Consider the following 25283-nt stretch of genomic DNA (forward strand, 5'->3'; position numbering starts at 1 on the left):
GGTAGGCTCACTAACCAGCTGTGTCAGGAAGCTATCTTCCACGCTCTCCAGAAACCTCCTAGACTGCTTTCTCTGGGCTGTGTTGTGCTTCCAGGATATGTCTGGGAAGTTGAAGTCCCCCACAAGAACAAGCGCTGACGATTTCGCAACTTTTGTCAGCCGCCTGCAGAACTCCTCATCAGTCTCCTCATCCTGGTTCGGCGGTCTATAACAGACCCCCACCAGGATGCTTCCCTTGTTGGCCTTCCTGCTGATCCTAACCCATAAGGACTCAACCGTATCACTCCCAGCCTCAAGTTCCACAACATCAAAACTCTCTCTGATATAGAGAGCCACACCACCACCCCTTCCGTGCTGCCTGTCCCTTCTGAAGAGCTGATAGCCAGACATTGCAGCACTCCAGTCATGAGAGTGGTCCCACCACGTCTCCATGAGGCAACCAAGTCGTAGCCTGCCTGCCGCACAGTGGCTTCCAGCTCCTCCTGTTTGTTACCCATGCTGCGTTCATTAGTGTAAATGCACTTCAGTTAGGCCATTGCCTTATCCCCCGGCCTTGCTATTGTTCCCCCTGGCACAGCTCTAACAAGCCTTGTTTCAGCCCTGTCCCCCTTCTCACCTAGTTTAAAGCCCTCTCCATGAGCCCCGCCAGCTCCTGGCATAGGATCCATTTTCTCCTTAGAGATAGGGACCTGTCTGCAGCCATCAGGCCAGGTGTCAAGTAAAGCGCCCCATGGTCGAAAAACCCAAAATTTCTGTGTTGGCACCAGCCCCGAGCCACGTGTTTATCAGGTGGGCTTTCCATGTCCTCTCCGTACTTCTCCCTGCCACCGTAGGGATGGACAAAAACACCACCTGTACTCCCACTCCACCCACTAACCATCCCAGTCCCCTAAAGTCCTGTTTGATGGTCTTCAGGCTTTTCTCTTCAATGTCATCACTGCCAGCCTGGACTATTAAAAGAGGATAAGAGTTAGAGGGGCGTACCAGGTTGGGAAGCTTCCTGGCAACGTCCCTGACCCTGGTCCCAGGGAGGCAGCAGACTTCCCTACAGGTAGGGTCAGGCCGACAAATAGGGCCCTCTGTTCCCCTGAGAAGGGAGTCACCCACAACAATCACCCTTCTTTCTGTCCTGGTGCAGGCAGTCCTGAGGCGTGGAGTTGATTTCCTTGCCCTAGGCATCCTCCTGGGTAGACTTTCCACCTCTTCCTCAGCTACTGGTGTTTCAAGCTCCAGGGCCTCAAACCTTTTGCGTAAAGGCACCTGGGAAGGTGGGGCCTGTAGGAGGGGGCATTGCCTGCGATGTCGAGCAGGGACCTGTTTCCATTCCTCCTCAACTCGTAGGTCCTCTGCCCAACAGCAGCAGGGCAGGGGGTCCACCCCCATTTGGGCATCTCTCCCCAGTACGTGTCCTTCAACCACGCAGGGAGTTGCTCCACAAGTCTATCTCCTGCTCACACTCCCTGATATCCCTCAACCTCTCGACCTCCTCCTTGAGTTCTGCCACAAGGCAGACCAGGTCGTACACCTGCTCACACCTCACGCACACAGTCTCTTTGCCCCCCGCAGGTAGTAGCAACAGGCTCAGGCACTCCCTGCACCAGGAGACCTGAACTGCTGCATTTTTTAATGGGCAGTCGGTCTGGGTGTGTACAGACTTCCTGGAGAGGGCACTGTGCCTGGTGTACACCATTGCAGCTGAGCCATCGGTAGACCACGGTTAGAGGAGGTGTTCGTATGGGCGGGGGGGTACGCTCTGCCCTGCCTGCGCGAACTGCCGCGCTAACTGCCGCGCCACTCCCTTCTGACGCACCACGCCCTGTTTGCCCGTCTTGTTTGCCTCGCTCTTGGTCGTTCGCACTCCCTAGGGGCAGGCTTTGAATGGCCGGGGAGGGGGCGCTGCTGGCTCCGCCTACGCCTCTTTCTCGCCTCTTTTACGTCGCTCAGGAGGGCTGCCGGGTCCTGGCGGCTCCCTCGAGTGGGCTCGGTGACGGAAAAATTAGCCCTGTTTGTCCGATCCCCCGCTCCGCTGCAGAACGCGTCTGCCCTGGAGCCAATTGCCTCGGCAAGATAACACACAATCTTGTCTGCTGTTTCATTGTCGTGGTTTAACCCGGCCGGCAGCTAAACACCACACAGACCCTCCCCCCTCCTTCTCTGGGATGGGGGAGAGAAACAGGAAAGTGAAGCCCGTGAGTTGAGATAAAGACAGTTTATTAAGACAGGAAAATAATAATAACAATAATAACAACAATAATAATAATAACGATGATAATATTACTAATAATAATAATGTGTACAAACAAGTGATGCACAATGCAATTGCTCACCACCCGATGACCGATGCCCAGCAATCCGGCCCCCGAGCAATCCTGACCCCGAGCAATCCGGCCCCCCTCCCCCAGCTAGCCACCCCTATATGTTGTTTAGTATGATGTCAGATGGTATGCAATACCCCTTTGGCTAGTTTGGGTCACCTGTCCTGGGTCTGTCCCCTCCCAGCTCCTGCTGCACCCCCAGCCTGCCCGTTGGCAGGACGGAGCAAGAAGCTGAGACGTCCTTGGCTTAGTGTAAGCACTGCTCTGCAACAAGCAAAACATCGGGGTGTTATCAGCACTCTTCTCATCCTAAGCCAAAACATAGCATTCTACCAGCTACTAGGAAGAAAATTAACCCTGTCCTAACTGAAACCAGGACATTCATAAACTATAGTTTTTGTAAAATGATAGTAAAATGAAAAAAGGAAAAGATACCAAACTTTTTTTTTTTTTTTTTTTCAAGAGAAGTAAAGATTTATACTTCTGCTTGTCTAATTTGTGATCCATAGACAGTTTTATTACTTTTTTTTTTCCACATAATTTGGCTGATTTCTGGCTATATTGGGGAAAGTTAGGCATTGCCTTTTCTGTTTAACGTAATGAACATCTTTTCTTCACTTCTGCCACAGCACAGATGAAAATCTAATAAAGCAAGGTCTTTAACAACTTAAAAATTGCCCCTGACATTATCTTATCAGTTGTATCAGGCCTTAAATGATACAGACTAGGAAAATCTTTCAAGAAAATTTTGACAGAGTGGGGCAGGTATTTGTAAAAACAGCAAGAATTTTAAATCATTTTCAGAGACATAAAATAGCATAGACTGTACTTGCCCAGAGCCAAACTGTTGGATTCTTAAGTTCAACATTTTTTTTTCTTCAAGGTTAAGGTTTGATTACTGAACAATATAAAGTGCATTGACAGTATAGATTAATTCCCTAATACACAAAAGTGTACAGAATATCTCATACTGTGCTTTAGATCAGCAGCTTTTTGTATGCTTTTTCTATGCTTTTTAAGCAATAAAGCATACAGGGATATATTATATTCATGAACATGTCAGCTAAGCTTTGTAAAGCCTAAGGATGTGTATAAATCTAAGCAATGAGATGAAAGGAGCCTTTTAAAAGTGCCACAGAAAAATTACATAAAATGTTAGTGTAGTCAGTGTTAGAGGAATGTTTTTACTTTTTTTTTTTTTTTAACAGTTGAATTAAAACTAAACATGAAATAATAATCAGAATCACAAAAATTACAAGACAAAATATTATGTTGATGAAAGCTGAAAAAGCTTAATTTCCTAAGATTTAAACTAACGTCACTAAATTATTAATATTCTAAAGACATAATACCAGTTTGTATAAATAAAAACTAAAATCAATAGCATTATATTAAATTACAGCAATGGGTGGTCAAAATTTTACTTTCTTTTTGTAAATGTTGATTTGTCAGAGAGAAATCTACTCACAGGTCTTATTCCGTAAAAGTAATATCTTTTGCTGCTGGAACAAATCATACAACAAAGGACAGCAGCGAAAATCAATTGCACACAAAAAGATGTGCATAAATAAAAGTTTTCTAACTTAAATCTTCATTTGTTATAAAAAAGCATAGTTTAAAATTATGTATCGCAGCTTGTTTTGCATTTTTTGCAAAAATATTATCATATATGAAGAAGAGCAGAGATTCATAAAAAAATGAAATAGCTGAAAGAAATACAGGAAACAGTAAGAAAAGCAAGAGTGTCAGTAGCCAGTAATAATCACAGTGAAAGGGAAAGGAAAGATTCTTGATCATTCTAGTGTTGCTTTGAATTTCAGTTAAAATCATAGTTTCAAAGGAGTACATACATTTAGAGTCTAAAGGAAACAATACAATGTTTAGAATGTACATACAACATACTCAGAGAGGTCTAAATACTCAACTCTATTGATACAGGCAATATTATTTCATTTCTTGTCCAATAATGTGATGTTTTCATTAGAAGGAAAATAAATTATTCTTTTATCCAGTGTGTCTTATTCTACCAACATTCCCTGTGACTATTTTTTATATTTTTATGTTTTTATATTTCTATTTTTATTTTATATTTATATTCAAATTATATTTGAAAGTGTAATAGAACCCACCATCACACATAGACCCCCATAGAAAGACATGATTAAAAAAAAAAAAAAGTTTTGCAGGATTTGTCTGCATATGGGATATAAAAGACTGGAATGTTCCATTTACCAAAGGCCACCACCATTGCCACTGGTTCCATTTAAAATGGGTGTTCACCTGAAAAAATACTTAGTTAAATTTTATTAAGGGCATCCCTGAAGTATCCCTTTCCATTATCTACAAGTTGACCCTTCTGTTATATAAAAGTGAATTTAATATTTTTAATAAAGATGAAAATATTTCCTAAAACCAAGTAAAATAAAATACTTTTTTTTTTTGATTGATTATAGTGTCATTTATTTATTTATTTATTAGAAAATTTATCTATCCAAAAGCTGGATATAGAGTGGCACATTCCCATAGCTGTATTCCTATAACCTCAGGATAGACAACCATCTGGTACTTCCTGGCTAAACTTGTGCCCTTCACAGAGATATTTTGTGATTATAGATGGTGTCTTAAATATTTGTACTCATGCCCATCTGTTCATATGGCATTATGCCTACGTGCAAGTCAGTTTTTTTCATGAGGTCACTGGTTCTGGACATCAGTGAGCGTAGATTAGCAGTCTAGCTAATAATACTATTGCCATATTTTTTTAGTTGCACATAAAATTCTGTCTCAGTGATATTATTTTTGTGGTAGGTTGACAAGCCACTTCATATATAATTGCAGAGTGATGACATTATACCTTCAAATCAGTAGATGAATACTCATGAAATTCTTATAAGAGACAATAAAATACAATAAATAGACAATATACTATACTGTACTATATAGAAATAGACAAAATACTATAAATAGCCAATAAATTCTCTGTCTTCTTACAAAAGACAGAGTATTCTGGTGATAAAAAAATGTCACTTCTACCTATAATCCATCACATGTTATTATTAGCTGCAATCAGGTGTAGGCCTAAAGAGAAACATTTTGAAAGAATGCTTGCATTGGCACTAGCTGGGATGAAGTTATGAAGTCAACTTTCTTCATAGCAGCTTGTAAACTACAGTATTTTACATGTAAGGCTAATACAGTGCTGATAACACACTGGTGGTTTAGGTACTACCAAACAGTGCTTACAGTGTCAAAGCCTTCTCTCTCTCCCTTACTTCCCCAGAGTTAGTAGGCTCCAAGTGGGCAAGAGGCTGGGATTTGATACAGCCAGCACAGCTGTCCCAAACTAATCAAAAGGTTGTTCCATACTACATGACATCATGCTCAGCAATAAAATCTCAGGGAAGGAAGGAAGGAGGGACATTTGTGGTTATGGTGGTTCTTACCAAAGAAGTTATGTATGCTGAGGTCTTGTATCCCAGGACATTGGATGCCTTTCTGCCAATGGTAACTAGTGAATTAATTTCTCTTCTTCCTTTTTTAGCATGAACAGCTTTTTCTTTTCTTTTGAAACTGTCTTTCTCTTGATTCACAAGTCTTTTCAACTTCTGTTTTTCTCCCTTGCCCCTGAAAAAGAGGAGTGAGTGAAAGACAGGGCGAGTGTTTAGCTGCTGTCTGGGTAAACCCAACACAATTCTAATATAGCATTTGTAGACAGAAATTTTAGTTAGAAGATCTAAATTTGAAGACTTTATTAAAATCCACATGTCAATAAGTGACAGCTTGAAATACAGTAGTTTGAATTTCATCTTCAGACCATGTCCAAGGTCAGAAAAGTTTACATTCCAATAAAACAGTACAAATTTCAGATAACATCTGACTTTTGATTTGCAAGCACTCTTTTGAAATTGTGGAAACACTTTGTTTTTCAGCAGTGGAAGATAAATTATTAATATAAAACATGAAAGCTGCCAATTCAGAATTTTTGTATTCTTTAACTATCTGACTGAAGAATAAAGACATTTATAACTGGATAAACAGGTGACTAATATTACATAAGACTAGAGGTGTGATTAATAGGTATTCACCTGAATTTAATGCATTTACTATTATTCAATGTATTTTTTCTATTATTTAGTTTTATGTCACGAGATGAACTTTATGCAGTGTCTGAAATTGTGATTTTTGTATGAGATGAGTAAGTCAATAACCAGCAGTAAAGACAGAAAAGTGAAACTTAGGAGTTAACTGCGTAGTACAGTAGTGCTGTGTCCTGGTTTCAGTTAGGACAGAGTTAATTTTCTTCCTAGTAGCTGGTAGAATGCTATGTTTTGGCTTAGGATGAGAAGAGTGCTGATAACACCCCGATGTTTTGCTTGTTGCAGAGCAGTGCTTACACCAAGCCAAGGACATCTGAGCTTCTTGCTCTGTCCTGCCAACGGGTAGGCTTGGGGTACAGCAAGAGCTGGGAGGGGACAGACCCAGGACAGGTGACCCAAACTAGCCAAAGGGGTATTGCATACCACCTGACCCACCTGACATCATGCTAAACAATAAATAGGGGTGGCTAGCCGGGGGAGCCTATAGTTAAGAAGTGTATAGTGAAGTCTCAAGCTTAGTTGTGCACAGTGAAATAACAGTGTCACATACATGAAAAAGACAGGAAAAAAAAGGGAAAAAAAAAAAAAGCTGTATTGACACTTTTATATAGGACACAGTTCAGCTCACAGGATAGATCTCTTTAGAAATCTACATCCTCCTATCATTTGTGCATATGTATATTAAATTTAAATCCCCAATGCCCATTAGTGCTACTCACTTGACTCCATTATCAAAGTACAGTCAGTACACTATTCATATAGAAAATCTGGACGAACTTTATTAAGCAAACCTTCTGTACTATTCTATGTTTTCAACATCTTTAGTGCTGGCATCAATAGTGCTGGCATAATTAATGCAACTCTACATATAGCAGGAAATTCTGAATCTGTGAAAAAACAAAACAAACAAACAAACAAAAAAACAACCATGTGTAATCATAAAATTACATGTTAAAGATACATATTGAAATTCATTAATCACTGTGAAAAAATCTTTATAAGTTTTTTATGTTACAATTCAACAGAATTGTTTCTTTATCAAGTTTTAGGTAACTTCGAGCAATATAAATCTTCAGGAATCACAAAGATGTGCAGAGAAGAGGTGTTACTATACAAGCAAAAATGTGTACAGGTATAAGTATAATCTGTAGTTGGATTTTAGACCTACATAATATTGCTAAGAAATGTAGTATAGAAAAAAAAAAAAGTGACTGGTAAAGAAAATACTGGAAATATTCAGGTAGCTATAGGTGCTATGAAATCATGGTAAGTAAGTTATATCAGCAATGGAGTTGACATGGACAACCATATCTTGTGATAAAGTGATCCAAATATTTGTAATGACCCAGAAAAGAAAAATAATTTAAAAAATCAATGATTAACAAAGTACTCTGTCTAACATACTCTCTAACAAAAGAGATGCAATTAACACAATACTGAAAAGTAATATAATGTATTGTAAACAATTTTGCTTAGAAGATTCCTACACCTAACAGAAATGGAAAGACAGAGCAGAAGTTTAACTTTATAGCTAATATAGTGCACTTAATCATTCAGAAGGAAACAAACAAACAAACAAACAAACAAAAAAGCCACAAGCATTTAAAATATGAATAGAAATCACTTTAGTTTTTTTTAGAGGGTAATTCTGAAGATTTTTCTTCATATATTTCATATTATGGAATTAACATGAACACTTCTTTTCTTGTTACTAAATCATTTGATGATGGACTTTTTAATTGTTGGGATTATAGGGTGGGATCAAAATCAAGACAAAATAGCTGATTTTTAAGCATGCATGTACTATATCATTCTCATTGCAGGAGAAATGCTATTTAAGTCCTCTTAAGATGCTTTTCTAACATAGACCAGACCCCCATAGACCCCATACATACTCAAGGAAACTGAATGACACAATTTTTAAGCTATTAAATATCAAGAACAAACAAGTCTTACTCTCTGTTTTAAAGGATATGTAAGGGAAGCTGTAAATCAGTGAACAGTTAGATTGTTCCAATTCATTACATCCTTTCTTTCTAATATATATTTCAGTGATGAAACCTAGCATGCTCTAACAGCAATGTACAACGCTGTCTTTAGAATCTTGTAAAAGTACAATAGGTCACTTATGGGTTGTCTAAGAGTATCTTTAGAGTATCCTTATCTCTTAACACCAGCCCCTTAAAAAACAACCTCCAATAACTACTTCGTTGATAGAAATAGATTACATGCAAAACAGTTAATGGAACTAAATGGCTTCAGAAAGCCACAGAATGCTAAGAACGTTGCATTAAAAGCACATGAGTGACAATGATCACAGTCCCTTAAACCTCAGTCTCCTGTGTAAAAAGCATGGAGTCCACAAAATGATCCAATAGATACTTACTATGTTTTGTTCTTATTCCACTAGCAGACACAAGCAGAGTCTCAAAATCATAAACATCTCCCAAATTCTGTGATAAATGTACATATGTCTGTCCAGGTTATGCTTAAGGAAAAAAATGTAGTAATATCGTTCCTTTGTGGAAAATACTTTTGCATCTGTGAACCCTCTGCTGTGCTGAATTTTGCAACAGAGTTTCTTGGTTCCAAGAAACTATAGCTCCATAACCTGAATTCAAATATCTAATGTCTTTCAGTAGTAGTACTACCCAGATCCTCTTTCTAACCACTAGAACTGAAGCCTATTGTAGTTCACTATTTTCTAAACAAAACGGTAACTATTGACTAGGAATCTAGTAAGCCCTTTTCAGTAGTTTTGCAGCAGCTTTTCTGCAGTTCCAGAACTGGTGATGTAGTACTTCAGTAACATTTTAACATTTTTATTGCTTTCTTGTACCACATTCTAGTAATATTATTGGAAATCCTAGGAGTGCTTCAGAAGTACATCCTCACTGCCAATAAAAACCAAGCTAGTAAGTTTCCAGACTTCAAGTTATATAGCTATAACACAGCTTCATTTGCAAACAAGGAAGGAAGAAGTTACAATTTTGGCTCTGATACTCTCTGAAGAGGGTTTTAACATTTTTAAATCTCAAAAAAAAACAAAAAACAAAAAAAAACCTGCTGATATTTATGATTTCCCACTTTTTTTTTTTTTTTTTAAATGAACAACTGCTAATATATATTTTTGAAAATATTTTTTTTTGAGAAAGGGAAATCTAAATAGAAATCTAGAGAATAAATGTGTTGTAAGTAAGAGAGATTCCAAAGTGGCAATTCTTTGAGATGGCAGTTCTTTATTCAAAATAAATTTCAGTACAAAAATAATATATATATATATATATACACACACTTAGAATTGAATTCTTAGATTTAAGGTTAGTAGATACTAGCTTGCCTTAAAAAGGCATGAGACATGGAACATAAAAGTTTCGTAATATTCTGAATAAAGAGATATATCTGGAAGATTGAAGCATGCTTAATATTGTGAAAAGTAGAGCATGTAACAGCAGTAATAAACTTCAACTAAGAACATACATCAGGCTGCAAAAAATGACCGTCTTTTCAAGTATTCAAAGGACTCTATTAACCTTCAAGGTTGCTGATGCCTTCAGGTGTCTGCTAAATTAATTTATTTTTCTGGCAAAGATGAAAAATCAAACATCTCCAAGATTTCCCTGTATGGAAATTTCTTAGTGTTGTCAAGTTACTACTTCAGTGTCAGGTGGTGTTTTGGCAGAAAATACTGTTCATATCCCAAGAAATTGCAACCAGCTAAAAAAAAACATTTCAAAAATTAGCTTGACGGCCATAAAAAACAACCTTTTTAGCTACCAAAGGGCTTTAACCAAGGTTCATTAAGGGATGAAAAAGGAAGACAAGATGTATGTGAAGAAATGATGCTAAAGGAGAAGATAAATATAAGTGAAGGTTAATGGGGGAACTTTGACATACTTAGAGGGGCAGGTGTTAAAAAGATTGTCTAAAGGATTGTCTTCATTGTCTATACAGTAATGCATAGAACTTGGATAATAAACAAGAACTAAAAGCTCACAGGGCTATGACATTGTCTGAAAAACTTGGTGAGGTAACGTACATAACAGAAGCAGTGTTACAGGTGATTAAATCAGGCATCACAGGCAAGAAAGAAGAGAATCCTTCCTCTTGTCCTGTATGCTAAGGAAATCCTTGGCTACACAGGCTTTCAGCATGAAACTAAAATATGCCTGTCAAAATCAGTGTATTAATATCAAAGGGAACTTTGGAAACATGTTCGGGGAAGTCTGTTACAGACTGCTCGACCAAGCAGATAAAGTGCATAAAGCTTTATAGCAAAAATCTCTATGTTACAGGCCCAGTTTGTCATAAGGGATTTAAACCATCCACACACCCAGTGGGAGGGCAACGCAACATTATACAATCATGAAAGTTTCTTAACTACATTTCTGGTAATTTCCTAACACAAAAGGCAGACTGGTAGAGTCTGGACACTGGAGAGTGTCTTACTTGACTTCTTACTTGACATAAACAGTCAAGAATTAGTGGCAAAAGACTTCACTGATGGCAGCTTGATTGGAGGGATAACCATGAGAAAACTGCATCCAGTATTTAGAGGAAGCCTGGGAAGGTGAGCCAAAGACAACTGTTGATTTCAGGAGAGAGGATTAGATTAGTTTGTAAATGTGATTCAGGAGTGAAGGAAAATGTTACAATTATAATTAAAGACTGTTAAAGATTCTTAGTTATCAAAAGGGAAAAACTATCTGATATGTACGTCTGTAGGATAACCACTACTGAGGGAGTGAAGATTATGGCACAGCAACCTGTTGCTTGAGTGCACCATGGGATACAGTGATGTGCCAAGGAGGTGATCAAATGTGAAGTCCAAGGAGCGGTTGTAACAGCACCATTCTCATCTCCCAAGTGAAGCACAACCTACAAAGCTTCTTGCACCCTCCTAGAGGTGAGCCTCAATTCTGTTTACTTCAAACTTTTCTCTTAGTTACTTTGGAGTTCTGGTGAAGGTGTGCACAGGATTGAAAGACAGACCTGGACAGTCTGCTTTGTTGGGTTAATTTTGGTTTGAGTTGCTTCAGAAAGTGCTTATTGTTTTTTTTTTTTTTTTTTGTTCGGTTGGTTGGTTTTTGTTTTGTTTTGTTGTTGTTGTTGTTGTTTTAATTGATTTATTTTCTGGTGTTTCCTTGTTTATTTACATTTTCTATGGTACTGCTTCATAGTCTCCTTTCATGGAATCAGAAATAGAGTTTCTGCAACTGTTAAATGTTGCCTGAATTATTACAGTGTCTATCTACAACATCTACAGCAGAAGATAAATGCCTTTAAACTAAATGCAAAGGTACATGTGGACAGCTACAAATAGCCTGTTTAAACAGAAGTCCAGCATGTTGGGCAGTATTGATGGACATCAGTTCAATGTCTCATCCATGCCTCTTTGTCACCCAACCAGATCTCTCTGCTCCCTTCTCTGGATTCTGACACTGGATCTTACGGAGGCTTCACTGCCTATCAGCTGCACAGATGTACCCTCTAGCTGTTGTCATTATTTTGTTTACTGTATCTGACATTAACAGTTGAAAGGGAAAAGTTGTATGTCTTTGGTTAATACTGTCTTCAAAGACACAACTTATTTGTGATTACCCTACAGAATTCTAAATACTTTTGGTGACTGTGACAATTGTGACCATTGTTCTAACTGAAAACAAGAAAACATGTTGATAGGATAAAAATGAACAGGGATTTTTTTCTATAAACAGTCAGGCAGGCAGATAAGAACGATCTTGAACAAAACAAAATATATTAAATTAAATATATTTCAGTCAGTAAATCTATCATATTTTCAGTTGCAATATTTTTACCATAAAAACAAAACAAACAAATAAAAACCAGATATTTCTATTCATAGTTAGAAAGATATCTATTTTTGCAAACTATAATTTAGTAGTATGGCTATATTTACATGTCTATATTCATGAGATATTTTTCCAAATAAAGAATACTGAAGGCATTTTATTTTCAGTGTTGTAATTAAAAGCATCCTATTCATAAGGAAGCACTTTCTGAAGGAACTCAAAACATTATTATGCTATAAAGCTTGGGCAGGAGAAACTGTCTGTAAATTACTTTTTTCCAGAACTCAGAAAAATTATGTAATGAATCCTTCCCACTCCCCACCCCCCATAAAAATGTGACAAAAAAAAATATGAGCATCACTATCTTAAGGAAAATATAGCTCTTTTGAAACTAAGATGAGATAAGATAATTATATTATTGATTAATATAACAATATTATATTATGTCAATATAATATATCAATAATTATATTATTGATTGTTATATGAGTAGAATTTCCAGGATATTTTAAAAGGATACCTCATAACAATATAAAATTATAGAGGAAATAATAAAAGGACAGACAAAACAATGGCACTTCCTCTGATGAAGTACAGCTGTGTCCAATTATGTTTTATGGAGTATGAAATATAAAGTCAAAATTGAAAATTCTAGAAAAATGTGAAATTTACATATGATTAAAGTTTCAAGAATCAAGATTACTTATGACTGAAAAGGAAATAGTTGAAGAAAACTGAGATGTTGGAGAAAATAAAAATAACTGCAGCTTGTTTTCTTCCTCATCCCATTAAAAGACAGGTAAATGGTGAATGCTTGTAAGCTTTACTAACTTGTTTCTTGTTAGCTTTACTTCCTTGTTAGCTTTACTAACAATGTTAGTAAACATTTACTAACAATGTTAGTAAAGCTAAAATTCAGATAGTCCAACGTCCTATGGAATATAATTTGATTTTTTATGGAGATGAAGTCTGAGGCCTTTGTTATATAAAACATTCTTCATTAGATCAGAACAAAGCTTATAGGTTTGCGCTAATGAGCAGCCTGAGAATATTAGGTAGGTCTCAGACCTTTCTGTATATTTAGTTCATATGAGTAAAACAGGTGACTTAAACGTAAGAGCATATAGTCCAACTATAAATTTAAAATGTCATATATAAGACGTATAAATGACTTCAGATTGGAGGAGTTGTTTCGTTATTGTTTTGATTTTTAACAGAAGATTGAAATACTTAAAATAAAAAATTACTTTGACTATATTGCTCCTTGAATTATTTTTGGAATTTGTCATTTTGCACATCACAAACCTATGTCTGGCCTGATTTAAGAGTATGACTTTTAAGAACAAAATTACTGATTCATTTCTAGGTAACTAAATTATAGACAGTCTTTAAGAGTATGTTCTGACAGTGAGGATAAGGAAAAGAAGAGGATTAAATCTTCCATCTAATGTGTAAACCAGCTCATAAAATAGGCTGAAGTTTTTGTCTTCACAGAACTAGAATACAGTAGAGGTCATGTTGATTTATATTTGGTCATTGTGCCATTGAATAGTCACAACAGTTTTGGAAGTATAGAAGGAAAAAATGATATGCTTGCTTTGTAGACATTTACTACCTAAAAAGTTAAGTGGAATCATTTCGTGGAGTATCTCATGTATTCGCTTCTTGGGCACATCTCTCTCAATACTTACGTATTTGCCAGAAAATTATTTTCTAAATTGTGTATGTTCATATATTAAGATTCACAACCATTTCTATAAAAGAGGACTAATGGAAAAATGAAAATATGACAAATGAATAGCTATGTTTCTTGAATGCTACTGATAGTGATCATTTTACCTGAAAAGTTTAATTATTTGCAAGCAAAAAATAAATATGCTCTTGCGCAATGATTGAATCCCTAGAAGTAAAGCATTATCAAAATTACATATCCAAAAAAATATATTGTTTCTCTTTATAGCATAGCAAGTCTACTGATTTCAACATATTTTATACCTGCATAATATACTAGTTACTACATTTTTCATGAGTTAATAAAAGGTGGTTTAAGAATGACACTGAGAATTCTTATGTCCTTTTTCCTTGAATGTAGGAAACTACATTCTACATACTACAGACTGGGGAACAAGAGGCTGGAGAGCAGCTCATAGAAAGGGTTCAGGGTGGTGGGGTGTGGTGTGTGTGTGTTAGTCAATGCATGTTGATTATGAGTCAATGGTATGCCCTACCAGCCAAAAGGGCCAACCATATTCTGGGGTGCATCAAGCATGGCATTGCTAGCCAGTTAAGGGAAGGGATTGTCCCATTTTACTCTGCACTGCTGCAGTCTCACCTTGAGTACTGTATGCAGCTTTGGGCACTACAATATAAGAAGGACGTAAAACTATTAGAGAGTGTCTAAAGGAGGGCTACAAAGATGATGAAGGGTCTAGAGGGCAAGACATATGAGGAGTGGCTGAAGTCAGTCGGATTGTTCAGCCTATAGAAGAGGAGACAGGGGAGACATCATCGTGGCCTAGTTTCCTCACAAGGGGAGTGAAGGGGCAGGCACTGATCTCTGCTCTCTGGTGACAGTGACAGGACCCAACAGAACATCATGGAGCTGCAACGGGGGACATTCAGATTGGATGTTATGAAAAGGTTCTTCCCTGAGTGAAGGGGGTTGGCCTACTGGAAACAGGCTCCTCAGGGCAGTGGTCACACATCAAGCATGCCAGACTTTTGGACAACGTTCTCAGATATAGGTTCTGATTTTGGGGTGATCCTGTGTGGAGCCAGGAGTTGGACTCAATAATCCTTGTGGGTCCCTTCCAACTCAGGATATTCTATAATACTGACTCTAAATTTACACATCTTTTTTTGTACTTATCAATTTCTCAAATCCATTTGTATAAATAGAGAAGTTGTCTGATCATGGTTTGCCCTCCCACAATCCTTTTCTCTTCTTTTCTCAGCTTGTTGGAATGGTAAGGGCAAACCTGTATGTGTGGAAAAAGCTATTCCTAAATACCATGAAGGGGCTATGCAGTTATTCCAAGTCGAGGATGAAATCATGTTTCCTAATGTTATCACAGTCACTCCTGGAAAGAGATTTTTTCAGGCCAGCCTTCCTTCTAATCATCAGGGGAATTTCAAGCTAAATTGTTTTAGTTTAGAATTCTAGATTACCTGTAAAGTACCCATACAACTAAAATTAATCAACATAAATCAAATTTCAAAGAGCTGCAAAAAGCAGAATTACTTACAAGGGCTGAGATGTACAAAGCAGGTACAAAAAATTAGTGAGACTGCACAGTTAGATATTGTTTGCTATCTTTATCATCATTTTAATCCATACTTCACCCAAGAGTTTCTTTTCCCAGGATAAAATCTAGTGCACTGAAGTAAGTAGAAATTCTCACAGTAGGCGAGAAATTCATTCATGATATTTGAGTTCCTTCAAAAGTTTAAAATAGATTCATTACTTGCCTGAAATTATTTCCTACTGAATGAAAAATCCTAATTTTATATTTTCTTTTCCACAGTACTGCAGTTAAGTTAGTGGACAGCTTTCCACTGTGGTCAACAGGCTTTGGAAGTAATACCAAGGATCTGATCTTGCAGACCATTTCACATGTGTGAAATGGTCACACAAGTTTAACTGAACGGTGATTTTATAAATTGAGATCAATTCTGTCATGTTTTGAGTAGAAAGAGGAATTTGAATGAATAATTTATTTTTATTTCAAATATTTTTTAGCATTCTAATAATGTAAGTTAGTAGGAAAAAAAATGAATGTCATTAATAAAAAGATACATCAATATTATAGATAAAATGGTTGCACATACCACATACAAAAGCTTCCTATTATCCCTGCTGTACTCATCATTTCAGTGCTCCTTTTGGTTGAAACTTGAGCATTCCTCAGGAAGAATACACTGGGGAGAAGTATTCAGTTAGCCATTGGATTGGTGTCCTGAGTCTTGAAGGACAGTGTTCACAGTGTTGGTGGCAGAAAAGTCCTTCCTCCACAATTTTGGATACACTTCAAAACAGTTTAATGTTTTTGCATTCTATTTCCTTCTGACTGCTTCCAGCTTAAGTTAGAAAGATACAGAAAAGCCAACCCCAGCCTCAGATGACATCAAGTGCTACTGTTTTTTATTTACCTCAGTTTACCACAGGTGGCATTCACAGAACTTCATCTAAAACAGGTGGGGTGGTAGGTAGACTACCAATAGTTATTTGACACATTCAGCCCAAAACAAGCTTTGACTAATCCTGAAAGTTTGCACTGTCAGGTGACCACATAATCTATTGATTTTTAATAGTAAAGAAAAACCTGTCACCAATGTGGTGGCAGTACTCTATAGTTTAAGGAGGTAATATTTGTAATCTTTCATGGTTTCACAATTAATGAAACTGTTGTGTTCTATTAGAATACTTGATTATGAAATTTGAATATCAGGGCTTTTAGGGCTTTTTTTTTTTTTTTTTTTTTTTTTTTGAGTGAGTGAGCAAGCAGGAGAGAGAGAGGAGAGAGACCTGCAGTGCATCAACTGTGACCTTATAACATGGTCTCTTCAAAAGGTAAGTCTCTGCATGTGATCCCTTTTCACCCTGTTACTTCAACTCAAACATCTTATAATCATACACTATTTACAGACATCTTGGAAGAATTTCATAATCAGTTTCTTCTTTGAAGTTTGGAATAGTAAAAGACTTTGAGAAAATATTTATATTTAAAAGTCTTTGTAGAGGAAATGAAAAACTGTTTACAATAAGCATTAACTATCTTTAAAAGTAATAAAAGTTTGTTTCCTTGAGAGTGAGGAGGGATAATATGTAAGATGCTGCTTTCAATTCAGAAAAATGGAAAAATGTTTCATTTTCAAAGAGAAACTAAAGAAACAGTATATTGAGCACTGCATTTAGAAATGTCAACCTGCCTATTACGTACCCAGCTAGCACTTTGTTTTAATTTTTCTTTCTTTATGCTTCATATATTAGTGTCTTTCCTCATCATGCAGTTTGAGTAAAATAAATATTTAAAGATACAATATTTAAAATCCCTCATTGCTTTTTCACTTTCTTTTTTTTAGGTAAGGTTTATACCATGGGTGATGCAGGCAATTTGCTAAGTTCTGGAGTTGCTCATCCATACATTATTTTAAAAAAAAATAAATAAAAAAAAATCAAATCTGTTTTCCACTGTCGCTGAAGCACATATCAGGGTCAATATAAGAAGCTAGATTTCCTGTGGCCCAATGTAATATTATCATTGAATCATGATGCTTTGTTGTGTTATAGTATTGTTTTCGATAAATGCTTGCAATATGGGATAAATAATTTTACTTACAAAAGGAGAATTCTCACCCTGCCACACAACACCAACGTGAAGACTATTCAGAACCTCTGCACCCTGACATGTCTGTGAAATAAGGGAAAACATAAATCATTAGAAAGAATGTCTCTAATGCAGTTATGTAGCTGTCAAACCTTTTTCCCTTTTCCTAAAGAAAGAGTTAATGTCTTCAAACCTTGGCCATCTTGAGAACACTTGAGAATGATGCCAGTGTCCCAGCTGAATATATGGCATGTTCTTCAGATGACTTAAAGCCAGTTAGTAAATGAATCAAACATTGAAAAACACCCCATGGATGTTGTTTTTTAGGACTCAGTCTCACAAACCTGACCAAAACAGCAAGAGACTCACTCATATGAGCAGACCTATTGTCTTTTCTTCTTCTTCTTTTTTTTTTTTTTTTTTTTTTTTTCTTTGAGTTTGAAGGCTGTTGCAGGTTACAGCTGGCAGGTTTTTGTATGTTCTTGTATCTTTAAAATCAAAGATTCTTGAAGAACTGAGGGAGAAATCTTTGTTAGTATAACAGAACAACAGTAAATAATCTATCCTATTGCGTTTAGGGCATTTGTTTGTATCACATAAAGAATTCAATCTGATATATTATATATATTTGATATACTTACATATATTTGATTATATGTATATATATGTCAGACGATACTTTATTATTATTAAAAATAAATCAATAAAAACAGTTTTATCTATTACTTAGCTCTGGTTTTCTTTGCAAACCAGAGTCCCAGTCTGAAACCTTAAAGTGGGTATCTTTGGAAAGCTCTTCAGGTTCCTTGATTTTTATTTTTAATTTGTTTTCTGTTTTTTAAACCTATATTTAGAAATTCATCCCGTATTAAAAACTCAATTATTTTTCATTCATTGGCATCAGAGAAATGAAAATACAATACAATTTTATGCTATAGACATTTCTACAGGCTTCACTTTTCAATATTAATTGTTAGAGAAGTGGTTAGTACTTTTGTGAATGGAGAAAGGGGGTAAAAAAAAAACAAAACACATGTTCAAGTCTGGAAAATAGTGTCTAGACCCTGGTTCTATAATAAATAAATAAATAAACCAAAGCAGCAACAACAAAAACTGGTTAGTTCAATGGGTTAAAACCTGGAGTTATCATTGAACCAACGTATATCTACTACATCTGTTTAAATTTGATTTTAGATATTTGTAAGCATATTAAGCCGTTGATCCAAAGCCAAATTAAAATTAAAAAAAAATAAAATGTAAACACTACTAGCTATGTAGTGACTAGGCTAGCTGTGACTCTTAGTGAATGGAAATGGCTTGCAGGGCTTGGGTTATAGTTTTTCTATTTTATTTATTTATAGATGTATGCTCAGGATGAGTGGGGAACTCACTTGTAAGTTGTTAATTAAAATCAATAAAGAAAATAGCAAACTGTAAAATATGTCAAGCAATAAAATTTAGAAACATTGTTAAGGTGTTAATGTCATCAACTTTGTCTTCACAAAGTTACAGTGTCCTTATTTTGTCTTATTTAGAATAAATCTGTTTGGGATTAACCCCAAAATATTTTTACTAAATTGGTTTAAATTGACTCAAAGGCAATGTAGCCATTGAATGAGGTTTTAATTTTATATCTTTATTCCCATAAATAGCTGCACTATTATATGAGTACAAAACAAAGTTTTAAGAATTGTTATACATTCTTTGCAAAAGGATTTTAAAAATACAACTTCTAATTCCTAACAGTTGACACTTACAGTCAGTAGCCTCCTTTTTTTTTTGAGTTCAACAATGAGAATGCTTTAATTATATATATATATATTTTTCCCAAATATGCATTTAGAATTCCCTGACAATTTATAAATTAATAAGTTTCACATAGCTTTTGATAACAGATATATCCCTCATTGAATTTTTGGTCATTCTTTCCAAAGCAAAAATAATTGTCTCCTAGTACACTCATTTTTCCATGAGACATCTCAACTACCCAGTTATCCCAGATCAATATCAGCTATGTATAGCCTATAACATTTTTAAAAATATTTTTCTTCCTTTTATTTATATGATATCAATGCTGTTGGAAGAAAAAATACAACACAGAACACAAATATAGACTAAATTTTACAGATTTTTTTTGAAAAAAAGTGTGAACCTCAAGCTCTAAAATTCAGTTTATTTACTTTGAAGTTACAAAGATGAAGGATTCAGCTAACCTTGGCCAGATTTCATTTAAGGGGCTTCAGGGACACTAAAGACTAAAGTCAGTTGTTCACAGTTCTAAGCCATCACCCTCCAGGAAAGGTAAGTAAATACTCCACTTCCGTATCTGTCTTTTCATTCATATCTTTTTGAATTTGCTTTTATCTCCAAAGAAAAATACTCTCCACTAATCATTGCAGTCTCTTTCACTTCTCCTCAGTTCGAGTAATTGAGACTCAGCAATTGAAACTCTCGGTTCAAGTAGGCTACACTAGGTCTTATGTGAAAGAATAAAATGAAAATAAAGTGAAACATAACCCTGTTCTTCAAGATATTAATATTTTTGGGATGAACTGTTACTACATGCTGCTACATGTTTACAGGGAATTGTATAATTAATTTATAACTGTTATTGAAAGATATGATAAGTGGGGAGATTTAAACCTGATGGACAGGAAAATGTTTGCTTTCCTCAAAAAAAAAAAAAAAAAAAAAAGATTTACACAGATAAATAAACTTAAAACTTTCTGTACTCACTTTCCAATTGGGCCAACTGTGACTGTTCTAGAAGCAATGTCTCGGTATATGTGTTACAAGCAGATTTTCTGACTGGACTAATTTGGGAACCTATTGGCTAAAAACCCAACCAGGCAACTGTCCTTTTTTGCCCCCTTACCCTGAATGTCACCTAAAATATCAGTATGCTGTGCCCAAATCACTGTGAAAATCATGCTTAGCATTTTGAGAATATGAGTAACAATAATTGTATTTAAAACATGATACTTGTGCCTCAAATTTGTAAAACAATAAAACACAAACAGAGAAGTGCAAATGAAGCATTAATGAAGAATCCAAGGGAAATATTTATCTCATGAACAACATATCATGTTAAACAGTACTACTCATTATGTAAGAAAATACAAGAAAGGGACCATAAGCAAAATGACTAGCATCTTGGGTTGCAGCAATCTGAAGGATAAAGTCTTATACTTTTTAAGTGGCTGGATGTACTGGAGCCTTGTGGAATACATCATATTTGAGAAGTTAGTGATATTGGTCAAGCTATGTTTGCTCTAACGGCTTTGTACTTATGGAGAGGTATAGGAGAAGCACTTACCTTAGCATGACCAGTCACTGTGAAGGAATCTGCTGGAGTGCCCCAGGCTATGCTGTATGCTGTGGATGTTGTGACAGAGATAACATTACAGATTGTCAGGACACCAGTAATTTTGTTTGTTATGCAAAACAAAGGGCACCACTGTTCAGGATGGAAGAGGAGTCTGTCTCCAGAAACAGAGTTTCTACAGTATACCATGAGAAAAATCCATATGGGGTCCATCTGAAGCTGCATGAATGTGTAGCCCACAGAATCTGAAGTGAAGGATGATTTACTTGCTGTCTGTAATCCTCTTTTTATTCTACCTTATTAAAATACCTATTTTATTATGCCATTTCTTGTCAGGCCTTTCTTACTGATATCCTGAAGGAACCCTGCATGCTCTCTCTCTCTCTCTCTTAATCTCTCTCATACTTCACTCCTCCCCCATGGTGCAGAAAGCTCATTAACAGAGTATTGTAATAGCCGTGAATATTGAAAAATGTGTCTCTCTAACGAGTCTTAAAATAAGCACTAAAATGATGAATAAAAGAAACGTCTTTATTTTAAAACCTAAAGCCTGATTTTTGCCTTTCATGCATTACTACCTGAGCTCTTGAGAGGTACATAATCCTTCCAGACTAATCACTGTTCATGATTTTAGCTTACTCAATGTTCAGTTCTGTATCAGAGAACAGAGTTAGAAGTAAAAGCTGTTTGTAAGAGGCTACCCATTTTGGAGATTTTGCTAGTAGTGTCTCAGTTAAGATAGTGTATATTTTGAGTTAAAACTTGTGACGACTAAAGTTAATATTACTGTTACTGCTAATTTTCGGACATTGACAATCTGTCAGTATATAATCTGAAGATCAGCTATTGTTGCTCAACACTCAAAATCCATTAGAAACTGAAAGATAGCTACATTGTTTTTTGTTGTTGTAATTTAGATAAAACTACAGAGAAATTTTATTTTTTATCTCTGCATTGCACCTCGATGTTATCAGTTATAACAAATATTTAACCTGCATATTACTTTTTCTTCCTCTAAAATAGTTGTATAATGAAACTCAACATATACATGCAGCTGATGAAATAACACAGGAAACATTAATTTAAAATATATGAAAAATATTTATTAACCTCCTAAAAATACAGAGCAATTGTATTTGCAATTTTAGACTTTTCTGACGCAACAGAAACTGTTATTATGACATTAATTAAATAATAATATGGCATTATGACATTAATAAGACCTTGTTATGTTTGGAAGGTATTTATTTATAGGATGAAAAAAAGGTGGGGGAGGAGAAAAAGTAGGGATCAGAAAATCCAAAGTAAATGTTTCCAAGCCTGAACTACAGAAATGGTCAAAAATAGCAAGATTTGTAAGAAAATAAATTAGGCAGATAGACCTATAGCTAATAATCGATAACTGTATAATTACAGTAGAGATAGAGATTTGATAGAGACTCAAATTTTGTGGAAAAAAAATCATCATAAAATAAGATATTTGGAATCAACATTCTCAAAGAGCTAAGTACTATTTGGTCTACTTTATTAGCTTGTGAATGCTTGTGATTATAAAAACCTGGACAATATATGCAATACCTTGTTTAGGTAGTTGCCTACCTACATAATGGTTTCATGATATTTTAAGAAACTCAAAAATATATTGCTCCTTTTAGTAACTGATGAGTATTTATGGTTATTATTACACTAGCAATACTGTACTCCAGTTGAGCGGTTATGGGTTAATATCTAGATTAAAGAACACAGTAACCAAACAGTTTTAAATGTAAAGTGGTTGGTATAATTTATCTCTATGGGTAGATGTATAACTTCGCATAACTTAATTCTAGTAATCTCTCTCTAGATATGGAGATTCTGTCTTCAAAATTGTCATGCTGTGATGTGTTTTAGGGAGAGGCATATTTGCATTTTTATAATAAAGGATGTATGTATTTCTTGCCATATTTATTTTTACCAAAAATGATTTGCAAGTAAATAACATTTCCAATTAATCTAAACATTGATATTGCTGCTGTTGAACCCTAACCAATCTTGCACCGTATTTATTTATTTATACAGACTATTGAAGCCAATCTACATCTGTCTAAAGTTATAAAACTCTAGTGTCACAAAAAATGACACAAAAGTCAAGTCAAGAACAATTTAAAGTTCTGACCTTTAATCCTTAGAAGAACAAAGGATTTTCACCCTTTCTTGTTGATTTGGTAAATTTTACTTGTAAATAGGAACAGCTTGCTTGTTTGTTTGTTTTCTGTTTTTAGCTGAATATGGAATAATTGCTCCATACTGTTAATTTAGAGTAATTTCCACCCCCCCCCCCCCCCCCCCCCCCCCCAACACACACACACACTTGGGGCTTCTTAAAGAGAATTTATTTCAACTCTTCTTATTTCCAGTCTTGAAAGATTTCTAATCTGTTTCATGGCATCATGATGCTTGGATTAAAATCAGGGATAGACGTTACGAAATGACTTAGATTAGTAAAAACAACTTTCATATTTTAAAACTGAATAATCAGATTTGCACTTCATAATCATACTTCACAGGTAGATAAACTACTGCATTACTAACTCTAGGTAGAAGAAAGCAACTACATAAAAAAAAATAATAATAATTTCCAAATAACCTCTTTTATAATTATTCAAATAACATGGAATAAGCCTGAAAAACACTGTAGATGAACTAAAACCAGATGAATTAGGGATAAGCATTTTTGGTATTCTTTGAATAAAATAATCTATGTAGCAGATCTTTGCAGAATCTGCCAACTTCTGCAAATCAAATTCACTCAATTCTTATGGAAGACAAAATCCATAGCGCTCAAGATATCTTCGTCTCATATGACAGTATGTATTAGGCAAAGTTCTCTTCATCAAATGTCAGATTATCTCCTTCTCATCATGCTATAATTCATCTACATTTCCTTCAGTCACATAAAATTGTAGGCACAACTTGATGAAACATAAAAAACAGCAAAGCATCCAAAGGGCTAGAAAAAGATATGGTGCATTTCATACCTGTTGTGGTTTAGCCCTGGCAAGGAGCTAAGCACCACACAGTCATTCACTCACTCTCTCCAGGTGGGATGGGGGAGAGAATCATAGAAGTGTAAGTGTGAGAATTCATGGGTTACGATAAAGATACTTTACAAGATAAAGCCATAGCCGTGTGCACATGCAAAGCAAAAAAAAAAAAAAAAAAAAAGGAATTAGTTCACTACTTCCCATCATCAGACAGGTGTTCAGCCATTCCCAGCAAAGCAGGGCTCATCACACATGACAGCTTCTTGGGAAGACAAACAGCATCACCCCAAACAGCCCCCAGCCCCTTCCTCTTCCTTTATCCCAGCTGTCATTTGTGAACATGATGCCATATAGTATGGAATATCCCTTTGTTCAACTTAGGTCAGCTGTCCTGGGTGTGTCCCTCCCAGCTCCTTGTGCACCCCCAGCCTTCTCACTGGCAGGGCAGCATAAGAAACAGAAAAGTCCTTTAATCTATGTAAGCACTGCCCTGCAATAACTAAAAACATTGGTATTCTATCACCACTATTTTTGTCAAAAATCCAAAACACAGCATCATGTGAGCCTCTACAAAGAAAATTAACTCTGTCCCAGCCAAAATCATGACAGTACCATAACTGTCCTAAAAATGTAATGATTTTACTGCCCATTCTCTTCAGATTTAAGAATTAATTACCCCATTATTTCTCCCTCTTTTTTTCTCTGTTGATTACTATTTTTCCAGTGGGTGTTCAGAACGTGAAGTTCTGACCCTATTAAAGACGGTGTTATTTTCTTGACATACTGCCTAGGTATAAATTCAACATGTTCCCAAGGATAGTAATATTTTTTCTTTATATTTTTGTATGAAAGAAGTGAAAGACAATCAACAAGAATAAGTGAAGCAAAAGGTATTGATTTTCAAGAACTGCAGTTCCACCTCACAGGTAAATTTGAGGGGTAGACCAAAGAGGGAGGATTAAAAAAGAAAGGATTGGAAAATCTGATATATGATGACAATTGTTTAAAATGTTTAGGATCATAAAAAGAAAGACAAGAATGGTTATAAAGAAGAATAAATGGTAATGTTGAAGAAACACATTCCTACATGCTACTCATTCCATAGTTTTTGTTTTAGCAGTTTCATGGATCTCTGAAATTCCTTACTTATATGTTTCCCCATCTCCTTATATTTCTGTCTATTCTAGATGATCTTGAAGCTCTGAAATGCACTTTATTATTGATGTTACTAATGTGGAAGGTGCGATTTTTATTAGGAAACTAAAAGCTCTTTACTTACCTGCACTCAGAAAAGAAAAGCAAATACATAGTAGTATCTATGCTTTCATGCAACTATGAACATGAACAAACTTCAGATATTAGCACATTAAAGCAAAGTTCTTG

At 35.7% G+C, this 25283-nt stretch overlaps 1 long non-coding RNA gene across 1 annotated transcript in view; it reads right to left on the bottom strand.

Annotated features, from left to right (window-relative positions):
* Positions 1 to 17563: 17563 nt before the first annotated feature.
* The window catches only part of LOC140002343 (uncharacterized), a 54319-nt gene continuing 46599 nt past the window's right edge, over positions 17564 to 25283 (bottom strand). Inside the window, exons 2-3 of the long non-coding RNA XR_011808719.1 lie at positions 20869 to 20927; positions 17564 to 17636 (exon numbers count right to left, since the gene is read on the bottom strand). This is a non-coding gene — a long non-coding RNA (uncharacterized lncRNA). The remainder of the gene's footprint in view (positions 17637 to 20868; positions 20928 to 25283) is intronic.

Source organism: Anas platyrhynchos, chromosome 4, assembly GCF_047663525.1.
Source record: "Anas platyrhynchos isolate ZD024472 breed Pekin duck chromosome 4, IASCAAS_PekinDuck_T2T, whole genome shotgun sequence".
Lineage (NCBI taxonomy): Eukaryota > Metazoa > Chordata > Aves > Anseriformes > Anatidae > Anas > Anas platyrhynchos.